Here is a 15060-nt window from a genome sequence, read left to right as displayed (position 1 = left end):
TGAAAATCCTAGACTAGAAATCAGAAGAAATGATATTTCAAAAAGTCCAGTTTCCACACCGCTCCTATAGTTTATCTCCCCAATATCACGACCCTACACCCCTTTCCGTTCTTCACTATTCCACCCGTCCAACCCAAATCTTCAGAGTCCAAAGACACCCCTCACCCCGAGCTTGATGACGTCACGATATAATATATGGAACAACGAATAGTAAAACATTTCGGATCTAAGTTATCAACCAATCCAAATATTGCTTTTATTACAACCCCGTAACCCGAGCAGGCTCGGCTGCTGATTGGGTGGACCGTTTCATTGCCTTGAGAGCTGAGCTGGAGGATCATCGCACGCCGGGAGGGAGAGCCGGAAGACAGGAGGCGGAGGAGGAGGGAATTATCATCAGCCAGAGGTAAATGACAACAAGCAGCTTCGTTTCAAAGTTGTTTTTGTTTTAATAAAGAGTTAATAAATTCACGGCACGTTGGTAACCGTGGGAAAGGCTGATTTCATTCGTTACCTCTGGTATGGCGTCTAATCTTGGGACCACCTGTAACCTGAGGTCTCATGTTTGAGTTTTTCCGCCTCGCTCTCTGTTTGCACATGCTTTTGACAGCTGTATGGACTTGCCACCAGCCCGACTGTGTTTGTTGTTGCTGCTGTCTTCAGAGCTGTAGACCATATGAGGCCTTTTTAGGCAGCAAGTTCTCCCCTTCCTTGGAATGGTACGTGGCCTTGTGAGGGTTTCGGGGGGGGGGGGGGGGTTGGTTGTTGTTGGGGGTTTTTTTCTAGTTAGTCTGCTGCTAATCAGTAGCCGATGGAACCTTTCTGCCCTTCTGGTCCCAATCTGGGAAACGGTAATGTACAATGAGGCTGCTGATTTAAAAACCCATATCAAAGGTGCTTGTTTAGTTTTCTCCAGATATACAGATTCTTGCATACTTTTGTGGTGTTAACATACAATGTGATTATATTTGTTTGCCAGAATTGCTGGTAGTGTTTTTCTAAGTCATGAATTTAGATGATTGTTGTGCTTTGAGATATGTCTTTTTGATCAAAGTATTTTTTTCTTGTGAGATATAAAATTGGTCCTGTCAAAAATGGAGGAATAAGATACTTTAATTGACAAAATGGCTAGATCAGTGAGAATCCAATCGCCTGAAAAAGTGGTTTAGGGCATTTCTATGGGAAAATCAGTTTCAGCAACTTCTGCCTCCTACTGGAACTTGGGCCTTATTGGTGTTTTCAACCCTGCCAGGCTACTGTTTCTATACATGCACACAAGCAGAGCGATTGGAAGCATTTGCCTAAACGTTCTGGTTCTTAATGATATGTGTATTTTGGGTTGGCTTTAGCTGATACCTTTTTCAGTTATAGTTCAAGGCCAGTTACATTCAGGTACGGTAGGTATTTTCCTGAGACAATGTAGAATTAAGTGATTTGCTGAAGATCACAAGGAAGTGGGATTTCAGCCAGGCTTCCCTGATTCTTAGCATGCTTCTTTAACCATTAGGCTATTTCTCTATTCCATTTGTTTTGTAGTGAAATCTAGTGACTGAACTCTAATGCTTTCTTAATGGTTGCTTTGTACTAGAGAGTTGCACGGGGACAGAAATCTTACCCATCCCCGCCCGTTCCTGCTGGAATCTTACCCGTCCCCACCCATCCCCACTGGAATCTTACCCATCCCCGCAAAAATTTAAACCATCCCAACCCATCCCCGCAAGAATTTAACCCATCCCTACCCATCCCCGTAAGAATTTAACCCATCCCCACAAGAATTTAATAGTACATAAAAGAAAGTTCCAGTCAGCTCCCTCAGTCTCTTTCTGGATTTGAGCCACAGCACTGTAGGCAAGGAAGGAACGGAAGTTGGAACTTGGAACACTCTGGTGCGCACATGTAAGATTTGTCTCTGATCCACTGGCAGTGGATGCTGAGAGGCCGCCACATGCACGCGCCAGTAGGACAGGTGACATCTGATTCTCATGCCTGTGTCAGAGCTGAGGTCTGTGCACCAGCCTGGGAGCAAAGAGGATTAATAGTAACATAGTAAGTGACAGCAAATAGACCTGAACGGTCCATCCACTCTGCCCAGTAGTCACACTCATGATCAGTTCATCATTAAATCAACGAGTGTGATATTATATACTTGATTATGGTCTTTCTTTCGTGTTTCTGGAACAAAGACCACAGAAGTCTATCTGGCCCCATCCTTATGTTCCAACTGCTGGAGTTGCCATCGAAGCCCACTCCAGCCTATTCATGTTCTAATTTGTGGGACACAGACCGTTAAAGTCTGTCCAGCACTGTCCTCATGTTCCAGCCACTGAAGTTGCTGTCTAAGCCCTTTCCAGCCCATCCTACACCAGATTGCCATGTATGAGACACAGACCATACAAGTCTGCCAGGTATCAGCTCTAGTTCATCACAGCCAGAGTCGCCATCTAAGTGTCACTTGACATATCCACACACATGCAGCCATTTAAGGTTAGCTTTTATATAACTTCCATTTTCTAATTAGAGATCCTCTGTGTTCATCCCACGCCTTTTTGAATTCCATCATCATTTGTGACTCTACCACCTCCTTAATGGAAGACTTTCCACATTTATGCTGTTAAAGCAAGGAAGAAGAGGAGGAGGAGGAGGAGGAGGAGACAGCACTCAAATAAATTGGTATTCGGTAGATGAGAGGCTGGTGCAGGTGCAGCTTACACTTCCACGGGAAGCCCACAGAACTGGTTCCATCCCTGCGGGAACCCCGCAGGAACTGCCTCCGTCCCCGCGGGAACCCCGCAGAACTGGTTCCATCCCTGCGGGAACCCCGCAGGAACTGCCTCCGTCCCTGCGGGAATCCCGCGGGTTCCGTGGGATTCCCGTGGGGACGGATGCCATGCAGCTCTCTACTTTGTACAGTAACAGGTACTGGTTGCTGTGCGTAGAGCCTCCTAGTGGTGGAGAAGCATGGTAATATGTGGAGCATTGGGCCAGTGGTACTTTGTGGTTAAACTGTAAAATCCATCCTTTGAAATCTGTTGATAATGATATATAATAGATTCCCATGTGTATCCCGATTGGGTTAATTTTATTATTATTTCCAAACTAATGGAATGTTTGGGTACTGCTCCTAGTTTAACTGTCTTTTGACTACAGGTCACAGACAGACTCAAAAACACAGAGCTGACATGTAGAGAGGTTGAAAAGAATTATATGCTTTCCTCACTTGTTTAAAATTGAGAACATAATGTTGCTAAATTCAAGGATGCTTGGATAAAGAAATAAACATTTTGGGTCACTTTTACTAAAATGTGGCCAGCGTTATCCCCAATGTCCCATGTGCTGGGGCCAGTTTTAGCATGGCAGTAAAATGGCTCCAGTTTGCCTATTAATGGCCACACACTAATTTACTCATTAGCGTGAAAGCACTTACTGACGCCTATTTTCTAGGTGGTAAGAGCTCAGTGCTCGGTTAGCATACAGTAATGTATCTGTGCTAACCAATTAGTGCAGAACACGCCTACTCTCCGCTCTCAAACACACCCTTACCACTAAATTATAAAATCTATTTTTAGCATGTGGAAAGCTCACGCCCTGGCAGTGGTTTTTAACCTTTGGTAAGCATGCATTAGGGCTTACCTAAGCTTAGTAAAAGAGCCTCTATTCAGGGCTAATGCTAGGGTTTTTGGTGCCCCCTGCAGCTTATTAGTGCCCCCTACATATCCACCATCTCCTCTCTTTCTTTTTTGTACCAACCAAAACCCCCTGCCCCATCTAGCACCTTCTTTCTCCCATCTTTTCAGCTCCATTATCCCACCTTTTCACCCACCAATCCCCAGTTTGATCCCCAACCCCATTCTCCCCCTGCCCCCTTTCCATCTCCCAGTTCAAGGCCTAGCTCTCCTACCTACCCTCCTTTACTGCCTCCGTCTTCTTCTCCCACCTGCCCTACTACTACTACTACTACTACTACTATTTAGCATTTCTATAGTGCTACGCAGCGCTGCACAAACATAGAAGAAAGTCCCTGCTCAAAGAGCTTACAATCTAATAGACAAAAAATAAAGTAAGCAAATCAAATCAATTAATGTGTACAGGAAGGAGGAGAGGAGGGTAGGTGGAGGCGAGTGGTTACAAGTGGTTATGAGTCAAAAGCAATGTTAGAGGTGGGCTTTCAATCTAGATTTAAAGGTGGCCAAGGATGAGGCAAGACGTAGGGGCTCAGGAAGTTGCATTAAAGTCCTCCTTGTCAGCCCCCCTGAGTTCCAGCCCTAGCCCCTATTTTAGCTGCTAGTTTGAGTACCAGCCGCAATCCCTAGACCCCACCTGTCTGCCCTCAGCTCTTTGCATCGGCGACATCTGTGAAGGAAGCAGGTTGCCTCTGGTCTTCCCTCACTCTGTCCCGCCCTTGTGGAAACAGGAAATTACTTCAGAGGAGGGCGAGATGCAATGAGCGAAGGCCCAAGGAAGCCTGCTTCCTTCACAGAGTCCACCGATTCAAAGATTTTAAAACTGCATGCAGGGCGACAGAAGTGAGAAGGGGGCTGTCACGGGAGTTAAGGGCAGACAGGTGGGGACTGGGGGCTGGGGCTCAAATTAGCAGCTGTGAATGGGGCTAAGGCTGGAACTGGGAGCTGCTGGTAAGAATGTCTTGTGGGGTGCCCTCCAGATGTCTGCGACCCCCCCCCCCCGCCACGCTTTCTATGTTGCGCCTGCCCTGCCTTTGTTTTCATTCTTTCCTACCCAGAGGAACTTGGGGAAGGGTTGCATTGCCTTATGTATAATTTTGTTCCAAATGTTTCTCTGATGTGAGCCCATTTTTGACAAATCCTGTGACCCCCAGATGGTGACTAAGGCAAAGCTCTGTACCAACTCACCTCTTGTCACCATGTTATGTATATGAATGAATCGGTGTGGAATGTGTATGGCTATGGTGGGTGAGATGGGAGTGAGAGTGGATAGCATGTTTTGTAAGTAGCTGAAGACAGATGTGTGTGTGCATGCCTAGATGGAAAGTCGAGTGAGATTGGAATGTAAACGGGGATGAGGGTTATCTGTGGTACCCCACTGTCTGCCTAATGCATCCTACAGTCCCCCTGTGTTGTCTGTTCACTCCCATCTGTGTGATAGTTCCCCTTCCCTTCTTTTCCTCCCCAAATACTACAGTTTTGGCACCTGCACCACTTTGCAGGCTAGGGATGCGTGGTGGGGGAATGGAGGTGAAAAAGACAACATGGGCTTCATTCCTGCTGTGCTGCATATCTGTGCTCCAGGCCAGTCCTCCCCTTAGTTTTCTTCACACAAGCTGTATGTCTTACTGGCTTCCAGAGGCCACATCCCACTGAGCCCATACAAGCTGGTAGGACAAGCGTTGCCTGTTCAGGCGCGGTGGGAGCTGGTGACTGCAGCAGTTAGTTGTCATTGTAGGCCTGTGAGGGCTAGTGATCTCATTCTGTTCTTGAACATAAGCGTTGCCAAACTGGGACAGACTGAAGGTCCATCAAGCTCAGCATCCTATTTTCAGCAGTGGCCAGTCCAGGTTACAAGTACCTGGCAATATCCCAAAACAGTGCAATACATTTTATGCTGCTTATCCTAGAAATAAGCGGTGGGTTTTCCCAAGTCCATCTTAATAACGGCTTATGGACTTTTCTTTTAGGAAGTTATCCAATCCTTTTTTTAAACCCCACTAAGCCAGGACAGGAGACCTTTAGTGCAGAATGTCTGAGATGGAGGACAGCTTGCAGGCCCAGGCGGCAGAGCTGACCCAGTTGGTAGAACTCACGCGTGCTCAGGTGTTAAAGATTGACAATTTAGAAAATTGCACTCGGAGGGCTAATCTGCGTTTATCGACTTCCAGAGTCAGTACCTGAATATTCACTGAAACACACCCTGGAAACTTGGTTGCAGGCGACTTTCCCTCAGGTGGGGGCAATTATACTGCTTCAGATTGAGTGGGCCCACTACATCAGACCCTTGCAAGTGGGAGACCCACGACTGCAAATGTTAATTGCAAAACTTCATCTTTACCATTGGAAAGCTTGAGTGTCTGTGTGCTTACAAGGAGTGCTGAGATGAGGTCTGTTATGACAATACCCTGATCAAAATATTCCAGGATTATTTGGCGGCAAGGACAATGACTTGCCGAGCTTTTGGCCCCGTCTATACTAAACTGGGGAGAAAAACTATTGTTATATGCTACAATATCCAGCCACCCTAAAAGTATTTTGTGATGGCTGTTGGTCTTCGTATACTGCGCCAGAAAGTGTTCTGGAGTGGCTTAACACCTCCGAATTCAGCTTGACTGTTGCTGCAGGTCTGGATGAGATATGGACTTGGATTATGAAGTTCAAATTGGATATCATCTGTCATCACAGGTTCCTTTGGATAGCTAGTAGTATTCACTTCACTGTTGGTACTACAGACATTCATAATTCCATGAAGAATGCTCAGCATGTTTCCTTCGCTATGCTCCTCTTGCCAGCTGCCACACCCGTGTCCCTGCTGGGCATATTCATTCATTTTCTTTGTTGTAAGTTCTACTGTGAAATCTTAGTTTATTTGTGTGTTTATTAAAAAGGTTGTGTTTTTTTGTTTTGTTAAAATGCAGTATATATGTTATGATATAGCAATACCTGTTTTGTGTATTAATGTTAATAAACATGAGTTTAAAAAAAAAAGGCAGTATATATATAAAAACAGGCCAAAGTGCTTTACAATAAAATAAGTTAAAAGAAAAATAAAATGAACTGGAAAAGGAACACAATACGACCACACCCAGTATACTATTTACAAAGTAAAACAAAAAAAGAGAAAGCGGACACATATACATAGTAGCATCTACTCCCATCTCAACAGTTGGCCGAAATACTTTATTTCTATCTATTTTGTATGGCTTATTGAAGAATGAATAGTTTCCTTTCCTATTTTATGCTGTCGTTGCTTTCATTTATTGTTTAGGCCACTGCATTTATTGTTGCCTCCACTGCATGCAGATCTCTCTCATGAATATTCTTTGTGGATATCCTGAAAACCTGACTGGCTAGGGTGCCTCCAGGACCAAGTTTGGGAACCTCTGGTTTAGTCTGTATACTGCTTTGCTGCAAGTCAGTTAAAGCACTATAGTAAATCTTAAATAAATTTACAGATAACATAATTAGATTGTAAGCTCTTTGAGCAGGGACTGTCTTTCTTCTATGTTTGTGCAGCGCTGCGTATGCCTTGTTGCGCTATAGAAATGCTAAATAGTAGTAGTAGTAATAAGTAATATACTTTTTGAGGAAAAGGAGGAAACGCATAAAACTCCTTAAAGGTTTTACAAATAAAAGAAACAACCACATAAACAAAATAAACCCCCCATATTCCACAATATGTAGCTTCCTTAATGGTTGGTGTATATATATGATGATACTCAGTGGCTGAATTGGATTATTTATTTGAATTTAGCTTGCACCTTTTTCAGTAGTAGCTCAAGGTGAATCCCATGCAGGAACTATTTAAATTTGTACCTGAGGCAGTAGAGGATGAAGTGACTTGCCCATTATCACAAGAAGCAGCAGTGGGATTTGAACTGGGCTTTCCTGGTTGTCAGCCCAGTGCTCTAACAATGAGGCTATGCCTCCACTACTGGTTGCTATCCAGCTTATTTTCGAAAGAGAAAGATGCCCATATTTCGACCCAAATCGGGAGATGGGCGTCCGTTTCCCATGGGCGCCCAAATCGGTATAAACGAAACCCGATTTTTGGCGTCCTCAACTGCAGTCCGTCACAGAGACTAACAGAGCACGGGGGCGTGTCGGAGGCGTGTCGAAGGCGGGACTGGGGCATGGTTATCGGCCAAGGAGAGATGGGCGTCTTTAGCTGATAATCAAAACAAGAAGGGCGTTTTTGACGAGAATTTGGTCCGCTTTATTTGGATCCTTTTCTTTCAGGTCCAAGTCCCAAAAAAGTGCCCCAACTGACCAGATGACCACCGGAGGGAATCGGGGATCACCTCCCCTGTGGTCACTAGCCCCCTCCTACCAAAATAAAACCCCACTTTACAAACTTTTTTTTCCTAGCCTGTATGCCAGCCTCAAATGCCGCACCCACCTCCATGACAGCAGAATGTGTTCTATCCTCTGACATCCTGTGGGTCTCGGGTGAGTGTGACACCTTTTCTGTTAAGGGCACTGCAGAGTCACATCAGCAATGCATTGTGGTGGGTGTAGGGTATTGGGCTCCGTGATTCCACTAGCTTGTGTTAAATGCTCACGATGTTGGTAGTTGGTAGGCTCTACTCCCATGGTGCTTTTCCCTCTGCTTACTGGGTCAGAGTGTGCCCTGTTCTGTTTCTGGTAGTCCATGAGGTAGTGGCCATTTGTGTAAGACAGTTTTAGATCCCTTTCATGTGTTAGCCACGTTATAGCACTTAGTTCTTACCTTGAATGTTGCTGAAAGAGGGCATTGTACACCATTCTGCCAGCTCAGACCTACTGCTAATCTCAGTACCAGCGAGACTCGTTGCCAGTGGGGCACAACCTCTGATCTGCAGTTAACTGTGAGTAAAGGTGCTTATTCAAATAAAGGACGTTTTCAGCGAGTTTAGTCTTCAGGTGTGAACTGCTGTGCCAAGGTTATACAGCAGCAACAAGTCCTGTCCCTGGAGCACTTTTAGTGGGTACTGCAGTGCACTTCAGGCAGGCAGACCGAGGCCCATCCCTTCCCCCGCCCCGTAACACTTGTGGTGGTAAATGGGAGGCCTCTAAAACCCACTGTACCCACATGTAGTTGCCCCCTTCACCCCTAAGAGCTTTGGTAGTGTTGTACATTTGTCCCTCCCACGACCAAATGGCTTGGATTAGGACGTTTCTGAGCTGGGCGTTTTTAGTTTCCATTATTGCTAAAAAAAACCCGCCCATCTCAGAAAGGACCAAATCCATGGCATTTGGTCCGTCCAAACCGTATTTTCGAAACGAAAGATGGAAACCCATCTTTTTCGAAAATACGGTCTGTCCTGCCTCTTTACATACCCGTTTTCGGACATAGACGCCCATGGAGATGGGCATTCGCGTTCGATTATGTCCCTCTATGTATACTATCTACTAGTAGGGGAAAGGAATGGCAATAACTTGCCTTGTACCAGTGATTAAACTGTAAAATCTATGCTTGGAAATCTGTTAACAGGACATCATAATGGAGTGGAGGAGGAGCCTAGTGGTTAGTGCAGTAGACTTTGATCCTGGGGAACTGAGTTTGATTCCCACTGCAGCTCCTTGTGACTCTGGGCAAGTCACTTAACCCTCCATTTCCCCTGGTACAAAATAAGTACCTGAATATATGTAAACTGCTTTGAATGCAGTTGCAAAAACCTCAGAAAGGCGGTATATCAAGTCCCATTTCCCTTTCCCTTAAATATTTTTATTATTCTTTCCAACTGACAGAATTGAAATTTCTCCTTCAAATCGCCCTTCTACTCTTCCCTCCAGCTTAGAGACATAAGGACAGCCATACTGGGTCAGGCCAGTTGTCCATCTAGCCCAATATCCTACTTCCAACAGTGGCCAATCCAGGTCGCAGGTACCTGGCAGAAATCCAAAGAGTAACAAGATTCCGGAACTCCAAAGAGTAGCAACATTCCATGTCGCCAGTCCCAGGACAAGCAGTGGCACATGCAGAGTCAACTCAGATACAAATACAGAGGGGCTGGAAAGGATTCTGTGAGTTATGTTTCATATGCTTTACTACTACTACTTCAATTTCTATAGCACTACTAGACCTATGCGGTGCTGTACACAGACACATAAAAGACCATTCCTGCTTGATGGCGCTTACAGTCTAGTCAAGACAAGCAGGACAGATAAAGATTGAGGAGTTTGATTTATTATGGAGATGAATAATACAAGGATATTAAACGGGCAAATCAGGGATAAAAATTTAAAAGCAGCCCCATTTGTTTACATAAGAGAAAAGATGCTTAATTTATTTTTTAAGCAGTATATAATAATTCTGTGATTGGGGAAACTCTTGATGATGACCTAGTGTCATCCATGATATAGGTGTACAGTGATGTGAAAGTATTTACCCCCCCCCACCCCTCCTGATTTCCCCTGTTATTGCACATATGTCACACTAAATGGTTTTCTGATCTTTTTTCACATCACTATAGCTGCAGATATTATAAGTAAGGTACTGGCCTGGGTTGTAGAGCAATGGAATTGAAGGAAATTATGGAGGAGGTCTTTGCCAAATCTCCCCCCTCCCCCCAACTAGCATGCAATCCATTAAAAAGAGAAGAACAGTAGCACTTACGTCAGTAATATTTACTCAATATGACAGCTCTCTGAAATTGTAATTTCATTATCGTTGGAGTCATTACAGTCTTTTGAGTAACCTGAGCAGTTTCTGAAGCTGAAACGTGGAGCCAGTTGTAAGCAGTTGGGCTATATACAAAGATAAAGTGGTGGTATTTTTGATAGTGAACAAACCATTCAATTTTATAATTTTTTGGGGCATGATTGTAAGGGCACGTTTGATGGGACTTACAGCAGATCTATGATGCATTGCTAAAGTTGATGTGATGTAAAAGTTACTTATCTTGTGGCTGTTGAACAGACGTTGGGCTGTTGTATTGATTGTAAAAAAAATGCTGGCAATAGCTCTAACCATTATTCATCTATTCAGGAAATCTAGACTGCCCCAATTTGATTGACTGCACTTTTTTGTCCTTTAGATTGTAAGCTCCTTCAAGCAGGGACTGTCCTCTGTCTTAAATTGAACAGTGCTGCGTAACCCTGGTAGCGCTTTATAAATGTTAAGTAGTAGCTCTGACTGACTGATGGTCTCCACGTACCATTTGTAAAGGTGTACGAGTAATTTATGGCCATGATAAATTGTCAATCAGTAGTGAAGCTTTTTGTTACTGATCCGTTATATTGCTTCTGTTGTACTTCAATTGCATTTCCACTAGGGTATTGTTGTTTTGTAGGAGACTGTTTCCAAAATGGCAGCAGGAGGAGGCAGATTGACATGAATTGCTGCTCTCTCCCACCTGTCAGCTGTAAGAGGGAGTGAGGGAGAGAAGATAGGATGGAGGAGAGGGGGGGGGGAATAGAGAGCTCTGGAGATGTTAGGTAAAGGAGGAGGAGATGGGGAGGGGTTAGCTGAGGAAATGTGGAAGAGGGGGCTAAGAGACTGAAGGGAGAATAAACTGCGGGATTGACCGAAGAAAGGGGGTAAAGGCAGGTGAGCATAATGTGGTGACAGAAAACTATAAAAAAAAATCATTGGAAAAATTGTTAAAAAAAAGAGAGTGAAGTGGAGAAATTAATGGATGGAACAAATAATAGCCAGACACAAAACAGTGTGCATAATAAGTTCTTTGTGTTTATAATTTAACATAAATGTAAACTGTATGCCAGTTCATGCAAACATATCGCCAAATTGCTGCAACACTTTGATTTCCTATAGAATTTTTCTCTGCACTGCTGCAGGAAACTGGGGGCTCTGATGTTATAAGTTAGCAAAAATAAAGCAACCCTTCTAACTCCATGTATATAGTGATTAGATACATGAATAAAATGTGTTGGATAATGTCAACATTAACTGAAAAATCCAGTACATAATGTTTGTGCTGTGCTCAAACACGTAATTTTTTTTTTCCCCTGTGAAGTCTATTAGGTACATTTTGAAGCAGCAGTATTTTCTGTTTCAGTCTTGGCAGGTAAAGCCATTTTAAAAGATTTGTTTCTGCAGTGTAGGCAAAACATTTTTCAGTTTAAGTTTTCATGTTCAGTCTGCTGTGTCTGCTAGTCAATTTGCAGTGCATCTAGTCAGTAAATCAGAGGATTTTTTTTTCCATTTATCAATTATTGGGCATATCCTTTTCTTTAAGTCTTATTACAGCACACTTTAAAACAACACACGTGTTAAGATATTTAAAAAAAACTAATTTAAATTATATCCAATATAGGTTTAAATCATGCCTTTGACAAAAGTATCATGAAATTTGTCTGTTATTTAATTTTGACTAAATTGTGATCATGTTAAGTCACACATTTCTGACAAGTAGACACTATAAGCAGGGTTGGTGAACAAAGCCTGTTTTGGAATATTTTCTGTTTCTTAATTGTCCTGATTATGGTAATATGAGACATGTTCAGTTCTGTTAATTAAGGGTTTTCCATGAGCAAAGGCCCCTCCATCTGCTGTCAGTAGGATTTAAGACCACAATTCCCACCTATTCAAGGTACCCAGCTTACTACAGAACAAAGAAATAACATTGCATGTGTATAAAACAAACATTTCTTTTGGTTGTAATTCAATTTTAGCTCCAGCCTCCTGTAGATTTTTTTTCTATTTTATGTTTTCTGTTGTGTTTTTAATATGGAGGGTTTTTTCATGCTTTATCAAGAAAGTAAGCCTAAATTTCCTAGTTTTAAAAATATTTTTGTGTTATGTAACTACTAGTTAGACCAATCCATCTCACATCAAATTAGTATTTAAGGAAGTAGCAACTCCCAAATAACCAAGTGATGTGAGATAGTTTATTGAAGATATATCAGATGCATAAAATGTTATCTGCACTGTTTCTACACTGACCTGATGAAAACTAATAATGATGAAGTAATTCTGTTATTTGTTCTTTTTTAACAGATTTTATGTATGTTTTGTTACTTGCGTTGGGATAAGGTAAGATACAGATATGAAATAAATTAATTAACCCTTTAGTGTCCAATGTTCCCGTAAAAAGCCATATGGGAACAGATTGATGGGAATATTGGACACTAATTAAGTAGTTGATCCAATGAAAAGTATCAACCTATAACCAGTTTGACCTTCACTTTGTACAAAATTTTAGAATACCCTTAATGATTCAGGTCCTTAGTGATATCAGTAGAGTGACGGCACCTAGTGAAATCATAGCATGGTTAGTGGAGTGTAAACAAAATAAGGCAGACCCAAAGCTCTGATGCATGATGATGTTCTAGGATCTGGCATTTATTAAGCTACATCAGCTTTCAGTGTTCAGATGCACATAGATGCTTGGATGCCAATTTTATGGTTTCCTGAGAGGGAACAAATAAGTTCCTTTCAGGGCTTTTTCTGTTGCCCCAGGGATCTGTCCTTGGACCCCTTCTCTTCTCAATCTACACCTCTTCCCTAGGCTCACTGATCTCATCTCATGGTTTTCAGTATCATCTTTATGCTGACGACACCCAGCTATATCTCTCCACACCAGACATCACCGCGGAGACCCAGGCCAAGGTATCGGCCTGCTTATCCGACATTGCTGCCTGGATGTCCAACCGCCACCTGAAGATGAACATGTCCAAAACTGAGCTCCTCGTCTTTTCACTTAAACCCACTTCTCCTCTTCCTCCATTCTCTATCTCAGTTGATAACACCCTCATCCTCCCCGTCCCATCTGCCCGCAACCTCGGAGTCATCTTCGACTCCTCCCTCTCCTTCTCTGCGCATATCCAACAGACTGCCAAGACCTGTCGCTTCTTCCTCTTCAACATCAGCAAAATTCGCCCTTTTCTCTCTGAGCACACCACACAAACTCTCGTCCACGCTCTCATTACCTCTCGCCTTGACTACTGCAACTTACTCCTCACCGGCCTCCCACTTAGCCATCTATCCCCCCTTCAATCTGTTCAGAACGCTGCCGCACGTCTTATATTCCGCCAGAACCGATATACTCATATCACCCCTCTCCTCAAGTCACTTCACTGGCTTCCGATCAGATACCGCATACAATTCAAGCTTCTCGTCCTTACCTACAAATGCACCCGGTCTGCGGCTCCTCAGTACCTCTCTACCCTCATCTCCCCCTAGGTTCCCGCCCGTAACCTCTGCTCTCAGGACAAATCCCTCCTTTCAGTACCCTTCTCCACCACTGCCAACTCCAGGCTCCGCTCATTCTGCCTTGCCTCACCCTATGCCTGGAACAATCTTCCTCAACGCCTACGCCAAGCCCCCTCCCTACCCATCTTCAAATCTCTGCTTAAAACTCACCTCTTCAATGCTGCTTTCGGTACCTAACCTTTCGAGAAATATAGCATGCCCTATCAGATCGACTCTACACTTGTCTTTTAGATTGTACACTTGTCTCTAGATTGTACACCTGTCTTTTAGATTGTAAGCTCCTTGAGCAGGGACTGTCCTTCCATGTTAAATTGTACAGCGCTGCATAACCCTAGTAGCGCTTTAGAAATGTTAATAGTATTAGTAGTTGTTTACAGTGAAGCACATCAGCGTTATCATATTGATATGCTTTTTTAATTATATTGTTTAAATCTTTGATTCTTTATTTTAATACTTGGTTTTACTTTGCAGAATGTCTCTCTGATAATTTTGAGTTCTTTCAAACCCCCTAACTCCTACATTGTTTAGCTTTTTAATTCCTGTGCTCTGTTGACACCTGAATGTAACGTAAGGAGTTGATTAACCCTGGTCTTTATTTGGGAAATAGTAGCTGATATTTGGATTTGCAAAACAGCATTTATAGTAGGATTTTTAAAGGGGATATTTTGGAATGTGAGTGTGTGTTATAAGTAATTTGGGGTACAGAGAAAAGTGGAGCCAACATGGAGGCTCCATTAATGCTCTCCACATTATCTCCAAACTGCCCCATAAAGAATTAGTACATTACCCACTTAGGCAACTTAGTCTGTAGGGAGTTCTGCACGCTTCACATAAACAGTCCAGTGTAAGCCAGCAGAGGAGGAGGAGGAAATGACTTGATGTGGAGCAGTTCACTTCCTCTTCCTCCTCCTATGCGATCTTTTTGGGGGAAGGAGAGAGAATTCCTGATGCTGAGTGTGCCATGAAGGAGGGGAGGTGGTGGAGCAAAGTAAGATTGCCAGGGGCATTGGGGGGGGGGGGGGAGAAAGCTGAGAGTGTGCCATGGGGAGGGCCATGGAGAGGAGGTTGGGAGTACGTGGGGGAAAACTTTGGGAGCAGACAGAATTAGGGGGTCTTGTTGGGAGTTAGAGGAAGAGAGAGTACTGCAGTTGGAGACAGAGGTGGAAGCTGGAGACTGAGGAGGGAATTTCAGACTTAGGATGAGGACCTTTGTTGCAAAAA

At 43.5% G+C, this 15060-nt stretch overlaps 1 protein-coding gene across 4 annotated transcripts in view; it reads left to right on the top strand.

Annotated features, from left to right (window-relative positions):
- The first annotated feature begins 312 nt into the window (after positions 1-312).
- DIPK1A (divergent protein kinase domain 1A) overlaps positions 313-15060 on the top strand; it is a 69523-nt gene continuing 54775 nt past the window's right edge. Inside the window, exons 1-2 of one of the 4 annotated variants that reach the window (XM_030206016.1) lie at positions 313-406; positions 12625-12660. The gene's annotated coding sequence lies outside the window, so the exon portion shown is untranslated. Of the gene's footprint in view, positions 407-426; positions 720-12624; positions 12661-15060 lie in introns of those variants that run through there. The other 3 variants (XM_030206018.1, XM_030206015.1, XM_030206017.1) reach the window with 3 other exon arrangements.

This window comes from Microcaecilia unicolor, chromosome 6, assembly GCF_901765095.1.
Source record: "Microcaecilia unicolor chromosome 6, aMicUni1.1, whole genome shotgun sequence".
NCBI lineage: Eukaryota > Metazoa > Chordata > Amphibia > Gymnophiona > Siphonopidae > Microcaecilia > Microcaecilia unicolor.
The sequence above is the reverse complement of the archived record's forward strand: the minus strand, read 5'-3'. Positions and strand labels throughout refer to the sequence as shown.